The sequence below is a fragment of the Carettochelys insculpta genome, chromosome 5 (genome assembly GCF_033958435.1).
Source record: "Carettochelys insculpta isolate YL-2023 chromosome 5, ASM3395843v1, whole genome shotgun sequence".
NCBI classification, from domain to species: Eukaryota; Metazoa; Chordata; order Testudines; family Carettochelyidae; genus Carettochelys; species Carettochelys insculpta.
Genome location: NC_134141.1, coordinates 26,375,189 through 26,390,703, shown reverse-complemented (window position 1 = coordinate 26,390,703; position 15,515 = coordinate 26,375,189). Strand labels below are relative to the sequence as shown.

General features: G+C 43.2%; 1 protein-coding gene across 5 annotated transcripts in view; it reads right to left on the bottom strand.

The window, feature by feature from the left end:
• Nucleotides 1–15,515, bottom strand: part of KANK1 (KN motif and ankyrin repeat domains 1) — a 165,316-nt gene that overhangs the window by 80,136 nt on the left and 69,665 nt on the right. Inside the window, exon 1 of one of the 5 annotated variants that reach the window (XM_074994822.1) lies at nt 1,857–1,961. The exons of the other annotated variants lie outside the window; for them this stretch is intronic. The gene's annotated coding sequence lies outside the window, so the exon portion shown is untranslated. Of the gene's footprint in view, nt 1–1,856; nt 1,962–15,515 lie in introns of those variants that run through there. 5 annotated transcript variants of the gene reach the window in all.

Sequence of the window (15,515 nt, the reverse complement as noted above, 5' to 3'; positions counted from 1 at the left end):
ACATAAAAGCTGTGTAGACGCTCTGGGATGGCCTTCTCTTAACAGACAGGGCATCCAGAATAACAGGCAGCCCTGTCTGCTATGCTTCTGCACACCTGTTTTGTCAAGAGAGCAGACGGGCAGTCCAGCCGCTCTGTCAACAGAGTGGAGCTCTCTTCCGATTGGCTTTTGCGTGTGGCTTCTGTCAACAGAAGCTTCGTCTGGAAATCTCTTCCGACAGTGACCTCTGCCAACAGATCACTGTAGTGTAACTGTAGTTTTACAGTTTTAAACTTGATCCTGTAAAAACTAAGTACAGGTAAATGGTTGCAGGAGCTGGGTATAATTTACAACTTCTTTGCCATGAAGACAATAACTATGCAGTGTCTATACCAGCTTTTTGAATTTCAGGAACAACAATGCCACTCTAGTCGTATAAAGCTATGTATAAGCAGCTTTTAACATGCAGTTACTACCGTAACTATCCTTTTTAAGTATTTTTATACTTGTTGACTATATGGCCGTGTCTACACTAGCCAAAAACTTCGAAATGGCCATGCAAATGGCCATTTCGAAGTTTACTAATGAAGCGCTGAAATACATATTCAGCGCCTCATTACAATGCGGGCAGCTGCGGCACTTCGAAATTGACGTGGCTCATCCAGACGGGGCTCCATTTCGAAAGGATCCCGGCTACTTCAAAGTCCCCTTATTCCTATGAGCAGATGGGAATAAGGGAACTTAGAAGTAGGCAGGGTCCTTTTGAAAAGGAGTCCCGTCTGGATGAGCTGCGCAGCGGCAAGGCGCGTCAATTTCAAAGTGCCACAGCTGCCTGCATTCTAATGAGGCGCTGAATATGTATTTCAGCCCTTCATTACTAAAGTTCAAAATGGCCATTTGCGTGGCCATTTCAAAGTTTTTGGCTAGTGTAGATGTAGCCTATGTAGCAGAAAGGAATTCCATTAGACACATCCTTTTAAATTTAAATTATAAGTGGTGTTTGTATTCTTGCTGCATTTTTCTTCCAGTTTTTGAATGCCATATGCTGGCTGCATGACTAGATTGGACAATTGTTTTATTTAGTTTGTGTTTTATGGAATACAAGTAACAGAGGTGTACAATGTAGTTATTTTCTAAATATGAACAGTGAAGCTTAAAATATGAATTTTCACACTTAGATTCATACACTTCAGAGAATTTGATTTCTCAACTTAAGCTACCTAAAAATGCTTTGAATGTAAAAACTGTATTTTACATGAAATAAGTTGTAAATAAGTAAATAATCTTATGAGACCTAACCAAAGCCCACAGAAATCAATGGGAATTTCCCTACTGACATCAGTTGCCTTTTAAATCAAGTCCCATGTGGAGCTGTCAGAATAACTGACAAAGTTAAAATGGGGGAGGAGGAGGCTCATTAAAATTTTCATGAAGTTTATTTTTGGTTTCTGACCAGCTTGAAGTTTTGCTACAAAAATTGAGGTACCTCTAATGTAGGTCTGTAAATATGACAACATATTTTCCCCAAAACAAATTTCAATATTAAGAAAAATATCATTTGTTTCATTTGAAATAACAGGAAAGAGGAGGAAAAAAAAAAAATCAAAAGGCACTAAAACAAGCCTTGCTTTGGAGAAGGAAATACAGAGCATACTTACTATTTGTGAGTGCTTAACATACCACTGCCCGAATAAATTGATTGTGCTTCAGATAATTAAGTAGAACACCCTCTACAGAAAGACAATTTAAGTCTAATTTTGCAGCAGACTAATGTTTTACAGCTCTTGAAAGATACAGAAGGGAACCATAAAAATACATATTTTAGACAAAAGATAAAAATTACTCAGACATGAACAGATTTCAGTTACTTTTCTTACCTGCTGCCATCATACCAAATTTTGACACACAAAAATAAAGAATTATCAGCAAGGAGAAAAGCTAGCAGGATCACAAACCAAAATAAAGTTCTTAAAATACTGAAAGGTAGCACTAGCCCCCATCTAAGTTTAGCTAAAGTCATCACATGACAGCTACTGCACACCACCTATAAGGAGATACACACAAGGTCTATTTCCATAAGGAAGTGAAGTAATACCTTTAACTTCTGAGTGACCAGTTTAGGAACAGCAGATGGCATTCAATAACTAAACCCCTTTGGAAATGCTCTTGAATTTACACTATCCCCATTCCCCAAAAATAAGACATTTAGGTGCTCAAAATGTGCAGATCTAAGCTGCTTGTCAGTCTTGCAGGAGAGCACATATTGTGCAAATGAACATGGAATTTAACTGTGTAAGAGTTTGACTGGCAACAACTGAATTGCAAATTGATATAAGCAGCATAATCTGTACTTATTTCTAACCCAAGGACTATAGCTGCTGTGTAAAACCTGATAGATCAGCTACTCCTCCCTTTCCTTCCTACCTGTAACTGACCAAACCAAAGGCAATTCAGGAGACCTGTGGTAAAAAATGAACTTCAAAAAACAAACCACCCACAAAAGAAGTTATATTTATGTCTTTTTGAGCCCAAATCACAAAACCAATAAATAAAGTTTTTGTTTAAATATTTTTAAAAAATTTAAAATTAAATTTGAAATTATAAAACAAATCCTAATCTATTAAAATAATATAAAATTATTACATATATAAATAAAAATAAGCAGCACATGTTTGCCGATCAAGATTTTAAAAGAGCCAAACATAGAACAGATGTTATTGGCTAGGAATCTGGAAGCAGAGTTCATAGAAATAACCAAAACTAGCTTCTGACAGGAGTAGTCTCTACAGGCTCGGAAAATATTTTCTTTGTATCATCTTATTCAACTACAATAAAAGCCCAGTTAGGGGGTGCAGGGCAGGGCTGGATGCTGGGCTCAATTTGTATAACCAGCACATTATCTGGCATACCCGCTTCCCTGGGGATGCAGGATAAGAAAGCTTATACTGTAAATTCAATTCAGTGACTAGTTAATTCAAAGTTTAGAAGCCAAGTTGGCACGAAAAAGCAGCAAGTCTTGTAATCTGTGAATAAAAATGAAGGTGAGAGGACAAGACCTATTAATTTAAACATATATCAAAAGGACACGACAAGTTGTCCGACTATAAATACTACTTCCTTTGTTTAACAGGCCAGGTTGAAACAGTGTGTGTTTTCACAAACGTATTCTTTTTTTCTTATGTACCCAACACATTTAAGGTAGATTTGACTAACAGAGAATGATTAAAAATGAACATTTTAAATTTGAATTCTACTTTTCATCCATATACAGCATGACGAGTCACAAGAATAATATTAGTAAATAAGAAATGCATAGTGTCCCATTTTATAACAAAAAAGTAAACATTAAGAATCTGCATCAATGTGTGGCAAGTGGTAGAATTCTTGAATCTGCATAGAAATTTCCTCTGGTTAGCAAAAAGTACAACCTCTCAAGACAGAGCTCCAGGCACTCAGAGATAGCAGTGACCAGTCTGCATAACAGCTGTACAACCTCTGTGCTTCATCACAGATTCAAACTGGGTCTAGGTGTGTTGAACTATGGAAGTGTATTCTGGAATGGGGCTTTGAGATCAGGGTATAGGTATTTTGTTGAGTACACCAATAGGTCGTAATTCACTACATCCACACACATGCTCCATTACTTCTGCTATTGAACCAGTGTCTACCTGGGTCCCATTCCTATGAAATCTGAGAACGCAAAAACACTACAAGACTGTGCCAGTCTGCACCTCTATGAAGGCCAAGAGAAGAGAACTTCAAGGTGCAAAGGACTGAAGAGATTCTACTCTGATTTACTGATCAACAGCAAACAATCAACAACGCAAGGACTAATAGTGATAGAAATTCTATAACTATGGGCATATCAGTAATTAGATGTGTGAACGTACAAAGCATATCCTATGAAAGCTGTAGCTGTTATTTGTTTGACTGGGATAACAAAATACCCTATCCCCCTCCCTTCCTCCAGAGCCTGGCACTCCCAGCCCTGGCTCTAACTCAATGTACCCACCCCTCCTACAAAGCCAGGCACCCCTAACTCCCCACTCTAACTCAATCCCCCACCCCTCCTCCAGAGCCAGGCACCCCCAGCCTCCTGGCTCTAACCCAATGCCCATCCCCCCCGAACCAGGCACCCCCAGCTCCCCACTCAAACTCAATGCCAGCAACTCACTGGAGCCAGTGCCACTGCTGCTGCTACCATTCACTTCTCCCACCAAGCACTGGAGCACGTATGCAGAGCGGCGGACAGCACTCCAGATGTGTGGCTCCGAGTAAGTACCGCATTTAATGGCTCTAGGAGCCACATGAGGCTTGAGACACATGGATTAGCCACCCCTGCAGGAGAGATTCAGGTGCCCACCAGCTGATAAGCAGAGTGCCCATAGTTGCCCACAGCTGGCAGCATGACTGTGGCTATACTAGCCCTTGCCCTTCAGAAGGGGCATGGTAACGACCCACTTCAGAAGATGCTAATGAGGCACTGCCATGAATATGCAGCACCTCGTTAACATAATGGCAGCTGCGTTTCAAAAGTGCCGCTTTCAAACCTAGCACCATCCGTGTAGACAGGAGCCTTTCGAAAGGAACCCCCCCAGATTTCGAAAGCCCCTTCTTCCCCAAAACTACATGTGAAGAAGGAACTTTTGAAGTGTGGGGGGTCCTTTCAAAAGACCCCGTCTACGTGAGTGGTGTGTATTTTGAAAGCTGCACTCTCAAATCACGTCATTCTGGCAATACTGAGTTAGTTGTAAAGTTTAGGGTCAGGGGGTCTCTCTCTCTCTCTCACACACACACGCACACACACACTCTCTCTCTCTCTCTCTCTCTCTCTCTCTCTCTCTCTCTCTCTCTCTAAAGGCAGGTCTATAGAAGTTGGCAACTCAGTGAAAGATTTGCTTAAACTTCAGGATAGTGAAAAACAACTGCAAAACTACAGCCTCCGTGAGCAAACCATGTTATTGACATTATTGATCATAAAATTCTATGGAAAGCTTTATTTCTGGATCTTGAACACCGTTTCCAGTAGTGGCCTCATAAATAATCTCTTAAGACTTCCTATGAAAGGTGTACAGCTCTGTAGCTGAATGCTCATTAATGGTGATAAACATTATGGTTTGAAGTATATGCAGATGAACTTTAAGTACTGCTTACCAGGTAACCATTTGGGGGCCTATATGACCCTAATTCAGTTTCCAGTACATGTGAAACATCCTGGCATGTTCAGTAGAGGCACCAATGACTAAAAGGCATAAAGACTGAACAACCTACTTCTCCTAGAAGCAGGCAGGCTAAGGGATGGTGGAGCAACCTGAGTAGGATGGTCTGACGAAAACTTCCACTGCTCCTCTCACTGATGATTTATTGAAAAGTTGTAAGCTGTTTACAATTTGATGCACAACATGCTATCATGTGGGTGAGTGTCAGTTTACCCTAGTCTTAATGTAGGAGGCATGATTACTGGGAATTGCCTCTAAGATAACCAATCTTAATCTAACCTGTTTTTAAATTATTTCCTGTCAACATAATAAGCAAGAGTAACTCTCATTAACTCAGCTGGTTTAATTTATTTGTTTTAACTCCTCCCATGATAATTATCACCTGTATTCTTCCCCTCGCCCCTTAAGTCATGTTCTTAACCACTGATTTTCCTGTGTTAGGAAAGTGAAAAAGGAATCACAAAAACCAATGACTATGACACTTCTTAGCAGGCTGACTTGTACTCACCTTCAAAGCAGATCAGCTTTTACAGGGTCAGTTGCCCTGGTCCAGTCTCCAACCAGGGATTTTGACAGACCAGGAGAGTCAGTTATGCTCCCCTGTCTCAGCCCCTGCTCTTGGGCTCCCCTCCCCACTGTCGTTGCAGCTTCCTGACCTCCTCTCCCTCCCAAGGCTCCCGAGCCACTGGTTCCTAGCCTCCACTACCCCTCCCCAGCCTTCCCAGGTTGCAGCTTCCTGCCTGGCCCCAGCTGTGGCTTCCCACCTGGCCCCGTGGATAAGCTGCAGCTCCCTGGCCAAGGGCTTTGCATGAAGCCCTGGCTGCAACTTCCACAGGCCATGGAATCCCGCCCACCCCTGCGATGAGCCAGCAGGCCATTGCTCCCCACTGCTCCCTGGCTGCTGCCCCTCCGAACAGCTGTTTTGCCAACACCATCCCAAAAGAGCACTTTAACCATGTAGAAGTGGCCATGGTGTTCAGCTGTTCTGAAACTAAAACAAAAAAATTCTTCTGACCCAGGTGCAGACACAAAAACAACCTTGGAAAAACAATTTTTTAAAGCAGGATTTAAATGTAGCAACTAGATCTTTAAGGCAGTGCAGGAACTGGCTTCTAAGGTCTCACACAAAGCTCACTGATATAAACTGAATAGTTTAAAAGCCACACAGGTAATACATCACAAGTCTCACGTTCCAGCAACACAACTGACTTCTCAAGGAAACTCACACGCTCCTTTCAGTTGAAAGCTTTAATTCCCCATGCAATTGGTGTCTGATCAGTTTAGCATGATGAAATTTTGAATGTAATGCTGCAAAAGGTAAGCAGAACTGTGTCTTTGAAAGACCAAACCATTTTTCTAAGGATACTGTCCGAAAAATTGTGTCTTAATGAGCCAAAACTGCAGCCAATTAAGTTTGTTTTTGCTTTTTGCAAGGCTTTGGAATATAATTACCGTTACTTGCCCATAAACTGTCCCTTTCTTGGTCGTAATAAAATACTTTTGACTTAAATTAAAGAGAACAGTGCAGTGGTTACACAAGTTATTTAAACTAGTTATAATCCAGTTTCCTTAATAGCTTATATTACAGTACTTATGTATTTTCATTTATCTTTGGGGGGGGAGTGTAATGTTCTCACTAAAACATTATGGTCTTTTTGTGTTCAATTATGGCTCCTCATTTGGGTTTATAAATGTTATGCTCTGAGACCAGTAGCCCTACTTTCAATTTAAAAACAAAAAATTCTAGAGAATGTTGTCTTTCAAAGCTAACATTTCCCTGATATGTTTGCAACCCAGACTGTAGGAGGTGCTAGTGGGGGAGAACCTCATGGTGAAATAAAACAGAATCTGATTCTAAACAAAAACAAAACAGACTGGTCTATTTTCATTGCCCAGCCTGGGAAAAATGCAGAAAGTAAACAAACTGCATAACTAGTGAAAACAGAACAGACTCTAAAGTTCTGCTAAGAAACATAAAATCCAGGGGTGTCTTTATAATGTAATGAAAAACACCAATAGATGTTTCAGCATGGGTGCGAGCTAGTGAATTTATACAAGGGTGAACAAAATACAGCCCAAATATTTGAATCCAGCCCACTGCAGCCCAGTGGGACCCTGGGATGACCTCCCTGGCTGCCATGACTATACAAACTCCCCCGCAAACCTAAACGCCTCCCAGACCTTGCACCCCAACCTTTGTCCCTGACCCCACTCTCCCTCCATTAATGTTGTAGCCCCGAACCACTTACCAAATTTTTGGAGTAGTTCCCCATTAAAATTAACGTCCACCTCGATTTAGTACCTATGAACACTATTGACTTGCCAGTCAGAGAATGAAGTCCTCTTAAATGCTTCCTTTACATCCTCATGTCTTTGTCCATTCCACCTCCTAACCTCAGACATTTTCCCCCTTCCTTAGGGAAGTTTCTTGGTGCCCATTCTCTACTCAGATCCCTCCCCTCTTAATCCACTTCCAAAGAAGTGGATCAGATGTTGCCTGATGTCTAAACCACTTATCAGCTGACTAGAATTAGATATTCAGTCAGATATTCAGAACAGGGATCATCTCCTGCTTTACTGAATGAACGCAATCCGTGTCCAAATACGAAAATAATAAAACAATCTTTGTTTTGATTACAGCTAGTCAAGTTACACTGGTGAGTAGACTATCAGTCTAATGTGACAGTTTGGGGAGGAAGTTATCACTTCCATTCTGTTTTATGAGCAACATTTCTAATCGTAACCTTTGGTGTTAACCAGAACATTCATTCAGTAGCAGAAAGACTATTTGGGAAGCTGAAATAAGGCTCCCGGGGCAGAGAGGCTAATTGTTTACAATTCGGCACCTAGTAACTGGTGGAGACTGGAGCATGGAAAATACCATTCAAAAAAGATGTTAGATCCTGCTTTTAAAAGTGAGATGCTCCCTAAGCAAATGAACCAGTCCATCGTCAAAACAGAAGCCAGAGCTGGAAGACTGGGGATAGGAGACGCTTCACTTGTCCAGTTTAAGCTAAGCCTCTGGCTCACGTATGTGTTCTCACCAGAATCATACTGTAACGTTTCTGCAACCTGATAGGATGACAAATTTTGTCAACATGGAAATTAACAGAAAATAACATTTCCAGTATAAATGTGTAAATGAATAATCAATCAAAATAACAGTTATGATTTTTTCAATGAAGAAACCAGCAGTCATCTGAATTTTCATGAACAATGAGAAAACCCCACCAATAATAAATTTGCCAGATGTATGCCAGGAAAATAAGACTATTTCTGTACTATTGAAGTGATTCTAAAGATATAAAAAAACTGTAGTCATTTAAAGTACATTGAGAATTTTTTGCTGTAAATTTGGAATTCTCTACATACTCAACCTAACTATGCTCTGTACAGTTAAACATCCACTACCTGATAAAACATGAGCACAAGAGTTGGACAATTGTAATTATATCCAGCTGTATTTCTCCAAGACCACTTTTGCACTTCTACCTAACACGATAAAGAAATGTGTGTTTAAAATTAAAAGCTTTCATTAAAGAGACTGCATTGTCTCTATTAGCTAGCCCTTGTTTTGAAGATATTGTCTTAACGGTGTTAGAGGATGTGAAGTGTGAAACTTACCATTTTGTTCTTTTTTGATGGCTGCCTGCACAATTGAAGACTTCTGTCTCCTGTTTTTCTAGCAGTGTGTAGGAGTGGAGAATATATTCTCTCCACAGCTGCGTTAGGTTAAAGACACCTGAATCCTAAGAGCCTGGTGACAATCTGAAATAGTTAACATCGCTTTCAATAATTTATCAGTACTGCTCAGTATCACTAACCTGACATTTGAGTATGCCATGTCTAATAAAATAGTTGGCAATAATTAGAAAGGCTTATGGAATATGGCTCTAGTTTGTAACTACTATAAAATGTTCAGTGAAATTAAGCTTAAAGTACTTTAGGCACAATTTATTTTTCACTGAAGAGTGTGATTATTTTTTCACTAAATCTACTACATGATTGAGTAATTAGGCACAAATGTGTAACACTTGCCAGTAATTTGTTTTTCCAGCTTAGAACAAAACATGCAAGTAGTTATATGGTTTGCTGCCCTGTGTTTTATGAAAAGCAATCTCTTGTCTCTCTCTCCCCTTGGGTCTACAAGCCCCGACATGTAGGAACTGCTTAGGTTGCTCCCACATAACCACACTAAAAGACACTCTAGGATTAACACAGTCAGGAGTGCACAGACATTTGTTATCTCACTGCTTACATACATGCTGTCGATTACTGTCCATCCAACTTGGAAAAGGACTTCTGATGCCCCTCCAATCCCTCCTGCTATTCAAACCCTTTCTGCATAGAAGAAGGTCACCACTACTGACTTTGCACAGAAAGGATATTGGATGGAAACTCTGGGTGAAATCCTGGAAATCAGTGGCAAAACCATTAATGTCAGCAGGCCCATGTTTTCTGCATCCTCAAATAAACTAATCCACAACTGATGCACTGTGAACAGAGGTCCCAGAGTGGCAGGAACTGGTCTGTTCTCTATATACTTTCACTTTCCCTGCCCTTCAGCTCCCAGAGACTTCACTACAAACCAAGAAGTTTCACCCTTGCTCACCTGCCCACTCTCCTCTCCCACTTCTTTTGGGCACATGGACTCACCTTCCCAAATGAAGTATTCAGAAAGGCTCTGTAGAGACAAGATTCTCTGTTTCCCAGGATTCACACCCGTAAGCTCCTACCCAGTAAGTCATTACACTTTTTTTCAGCCAAAGCTTTGTGAATTTCAAGATGCCACAATTTTTCCACACTTTCATAAGAGAGGCCATGGCTGAGCAAGCCAGCCCCAGTGTTCTTCCATCTCTTTGGGTGCAGCCATCTTGGCTGGGTCCAAGATCCCAAGCACAGTAACTAAATTCACATTCAGCCGAATTAACAGTCAGGCTATGTAAGCGATCTATTTACTTCCTGTTATTAATGATCATGTCAACATATATGCATCATCTTGGCTGTGTCTACACGTGCCCCCAAACTTCGAAATGGCCATGCAAATGGCCATTTCGAAGTTTACTAATGAAGCGCTGAAATGCATATTCAGCGCTTCATTAGCATGCGGGCGGCAGCGGCGCTTCGAAATTGACGAGCCTTGCAGCCGCGCGGCGCGTCCAGACGGGGCTCCTTTTCGAAAGGACGCCGCCTACTTCGAAGTTATTCCCATGGAATAAGGGGACTTCGAAGTAGGCGGGGCCCTTTCGAAAAGGAGCCCCGTCTGGACGCGCCGCGCGGCTGCAAGGCTCGTCAATTTCGAAGCGCCGCTGCTGCCCGCATGCTAATGAAGCGCTGAATATGCATGTCAGCGCTTCATTAGTAAACTTCGAAATGGACATTTGCATGGCCATTTCGAAGTTTGGGGCACGTGTAGACACAGCCCTTCTGCCACATTCAGGGCTAGACCATGTTACTAAGTAACTGTGCAGATGCCAACACTGGATGCATTTTCTCCATGTTGCAGCCAAACATCTTAGACCCAAGGTCAGTTAAAAGGTGTCTACTGGTGGAAATCCCAGCTCCTTCTACAGCTTGTCTAACAACAAATTCTGCCTGGATGCTGGAAAAACTTGGAAGCAGAATGGACTCGTCACCTTCGTCTGTCACCACTCATCACCTTCATCTGTTGTTGTTAGTGGAAACTTGCAGTGAGCTCACAGAGATGCTCTGAAAACCCCATGCCACCTGCATTCTCCACAGATTGCCATGCTGGATGGTAGCCAATGCTTTTGGAGTAGACAGTGAAACTATCAGTCGGGGTTATGCTCCCCACACTTTTCAATATAACCAACAATCACCATTTGATCACATGTGCCCTGTCACAAGCTGAAATCAGCTTCTTGTGACAGGGGCTTGCTTCTATCTTGCGCATAAGCCCCACCCCCCATGAAATTCCACTGTTGTGGAAAGAGATTTTTGTAACAGGCAGGCTAAAGAAAATGAATTATTAAAACTCTAAAAAGGATTAGGACCTTGATCCAGCAAAGCACTTTAACAGTTAACTTTAAGCATCTGAGCAGTCCGACTGACTGCCGAATTACACACATACCTGAATTCTTTTCTGGAGCAAGAACTGGAACTCAGTGGGTATGATTCTAAAACACAAGAGAAATAGCTCGCTCTTTGGTGAAATGGTATTTGTTTTTTGTAATTGGCTGGTAGCATATATTTCACAGAAGGAAAGATTCAAATTACTAGGACTATTTTCTCCCAAATACTTGAGAGCTGACAGCAGAAGTCCATGACTAAAGTTTTTTTACCACAGTTGATGATTTAAGCACATGGTTTTCTGAGGCCTTTTCAAGTGTCAATATTCTCTCCATAGAAGCCACAAGAAAGGCACAGTGTTTAGGGGCAGTTCTGATATTAGCTAATTTGCAAGGAGTGTGTGTGCGCTGTGTATTCCCATGCTCAGGTACTAAAAAAGGCAAAAGAGGGCCACATTTCAAACCCATTATTATATAGAATTTTAAAACAAACTTGAACCATTTGCAATTTTGAGGCACAAACACACAAGACTGAGAAGAACTGGGCTTAACAGTATCCATTTCTCTTTCTTGGAACTGCCACTCAGAAGAGAAAAAACTACAATGAAGATGAAATATTTAGTTTTACTCCTCCTGAGATGCAGTGCTCAGCAATAAGACCCTATAACCACTGCTGAAATAACTGTGATGAATAGTATATATTCTCATTGTTTTGCTTTTCAGAATTAAAGTAGCTTTTCAGAAAACTCGTCCATACTGCCATCTAGTGAACAAAGTTGCTCTTAAGAGCCAAGAAGGAACTACAGGCCCGTTGGCCTTCTCAGAGGCGGAAGCTGGGCAACTTAGGCCAGGTCTATACTATGGTGAAAAATCTATTTAAGATATGATGAATTGCATACCAGCCAACATACCAGAAATTAATTTTTCCTGCCATCTTCACAGCAAGAGATTGATGAAAGAAAGTATCCCACTGACTTCCCTTACTCCTCCTAACAACAAGGAGTACCAGGTTGACGGTGGAGCTCTGATAGTTCAATTTAGCATGGCCTCACTACGCGCACTAAATGGAACACCAGATGGTCAACCACCACCGTGTCAATCTTCCGATAAGTGAAAATGTACACTCAGTAAAGGGGAAGACTGAATTAAGATATGCAACTCTGCCTATGTTTATTACATAGCTGGAGTTGACTAATCTTAATTCCCGCTTCTGCAGTCTCTGCTACAAGAGGTCACTTCCCTTACTCCTGGTGAGGAGCAGGAGTACCGGTGCCAATGGGAGCACCTTCTGAATTTGATTTAGTGTGTTCCTAGCAGGCATGCTAAATCACACTCCAAACGATCAACCGTGCCAACAATAATCATCCATTGAGCGTAAGCAGCCCTTGGACATTTTCAGCTCCTCTACGGATCATCCAGCATTAGCAAGCCCTCCTATCGCATCCTGCAGACACTACAATATCCTAAAATACAGCACACATCAAGGCTGACAGAGGAGAAAGTGTTAAAAGAAAAATGTCCCGCCCCCTCACTTAAATTAAGAGGCAGAAAAAGATATTTCTTAAGTTTTCATTAATTAAGCACCAATTAAGTATACTGAAAACAAGGTGTGTGTGGGAACAGAAAGAAACTTATCCAGCAAGTGTCAGCCATAGGGAAAATATGGAACCTCACCCCAACAGGGCCACAAATATTAAGTGTGAAGCCACAGCACCTCTGGCAGTGATTGTTGTCAGAGATGAACTGGATAGGAATCAGGCTTAGAACAGTTATTGGATGGGAAATTTCCAAGGAGGTGCAGAAAGAGGTAATCGCAATTCAATACTGTGCCAGTGGTCCAGCGTGTATGGTTTTATGGGACAGTGGACTACACAAGATATTAAAAACAAGCATCTGGACCATATATGGTCAGAGATAGAGAAGTTACTCACCTGCAGTAAAGATGGTTCTTCGAGATGTGTCCCCATGGGTGCTCCACAATAGGTGTCGGGCACGCCCGGCACCGCAGATTGGAAATCTTCCAGCAGTTTCTCCTGGATCGCGCATGCGCCAGCGCGCACCGCTCCCCCGCGCGCCCCCAGCCACGTGCGCAATCCAGTCCCCGCCAGTTCCTTGACCAACTACCTTGAATGCTCCTGAAAAACACTCAGAGATCCGAAGCGGGGAGGATGGGCGGGTGGTGGAGCACCCACGGGGACACATCTCGAAGAACCATCGTTACTACAGGTGAGTAACTTCTCCTTCTTCTTCGAGTGGTCCCCGTGGGTGCTCCACAATAGGTGACTATCCAACAGTAACCCAAGTAAGGAGGTGGGTAATCGGTTTATGTGCAGCTTGCCCCCGACAGGACTGCTGTCGACAGACGGGTATCCTCTTCGAATACCCAAGGCAGGGCATAATGCTTGGCGAAGGTGTTGTATGACGACCAGGTCGCCGCTCTACAGATGTCTTTTAACGCGATGCCCTTGAAGAAGGCTGTTGACACCGCCACTGCCCTGGTGGAGTGAGCCCTGGGCGGGGCCAGCAAAGGAGTCTTTCGAAGCTCGTAGCACATTTTTATACAGGACACAATGTGCTTTGAGATTCTCTGTGAAGAGAGACCTTCTCCTTTGACCTGGGAACGAGAGAGACTAGAAGACTGTCCGATTTCTGGAAGGACTTAGTTCTTTCCATGTAGAAGGCCAATGCCCTCCTCACATCCAGGAGATGCAGGCGTGCCTCCTTGCTGGAGCTGTGAGGCTTCGGGTAAAACGAGGGTAAAACTGTTGGTTCGTTAAGATGGAACTCCGAAGAAACTTTTGGAACAAAGGCTGGGTGCAGCCTTAAGGTTACCGCCTCCTTTGAGAATACTGTGCAGGGCGGCGTTGGCATCACTGCTGCGAGCTCACTCACCCTGCGGGCTGACGTAATTGCAAGAAGGAAGGTTGTTTTCATCGTAAGGAGACGTAGGGGAACTGTGGCTAATGGTTCGAAAGGTGGACCCAATAGCATGCTGAGCACCAAGTCCAAATTCCATGATGGTGGAAGCGGTTTTTGAGGAGGGTACAGGTTTACCAGCCCCTTCAAGAACGTTGTAACGATAGGATGGGCGAATACAGTGAGGCCCTTCCTCCGTATGCCGAAAGGCTGATATAGCGGCGAGGTGGACCTTTAGCGAGGATAGAGAAAGCCCACCTCTTTTGAGGTCCAATAAGTATTCTAGTATTACAGGTATAGGAACGTCAAGGGGAGCTAACTGCTTGGCGGAACACCAGGCTGTAAATAGAGTCCATTTCTGCTTGTAAGTCCTCCTGGTGGAGGTCCTTTGGCTACATTCCAGGACTTGTTGTACTCCCTCCGTACACATGCTCTCTAAGGAGCTGAGCCATGGATTAGCCATGCTTGTAGACACAGACCCTGAGGGTGCGGGTGCACTATGGACCCCTGAGCCTGCGTGAGTAAGTCCGGCGCCACCAGTAGAGGAAGCGGTGGGCGGTCTGAAATGCGCAGAAGCAAGGGAAACCATTGCTGCCGATCCCAAGTTGGGACTATGAGTATCATGCGAGCTCTCTCCCTTCTGGCTTTCTGCAGAACCTTGGGGATAAGCGCTGTGGGGGAAACGTGTAAAGTAGGGGGCCCCTCCATGAAAACATGAATGCATCCCCCAGGGACCCCCACCCCACTCCTGCCCTGGAGCAGTACGGGGGACACTTCTTGTTGTACTGGGTGGCAAACAGATCAATCTGGGGAAACCCCCTTTTACGAAAAATGCGCCGTAGCAGATCTGCCATTCGTGCGTGAGTGCGAAGCGCCTGCTCAGCTAATCTGCTTTCACATTGTGAGCGTCTGGCAAATATGAGGCTTTCAACGTTATGTTGTTGGCGATGCACCAGTTCCACAATCGGACTGCTTCCGCACATAGGGCACAGGATCGTGCTCCTCCTTGTCGATTGATGTAAAACATAGTGGAAGTATTGGCAGTATTGATCCCGACTACTTTGCCATGCAGGTAATCTCGAAAATGTTTGCAGGCATTGAACACTGCTCTGAGCTCCAGTATGTTTATGCGCAGTGTCTGTTCCGCAGGGGACCATAGCCCTTGCGTCACCTTGTCGCCGATGTGCGCTCCCCATCCTATGTGGGAGGCGTCGGTAGTAAGAAAAATAGAAGTTTGTGGTTGGTGAAAGGGAACCCCCGCTAGCAGATTCTTGGGGTTTTCCCACCACGCCAGGGATCTGCGCACCTCTGTCATGAGCGACACCACCCTGTGGACAGTGTGGGATGCCGGTTTGTAAACACTTGCCAGCCA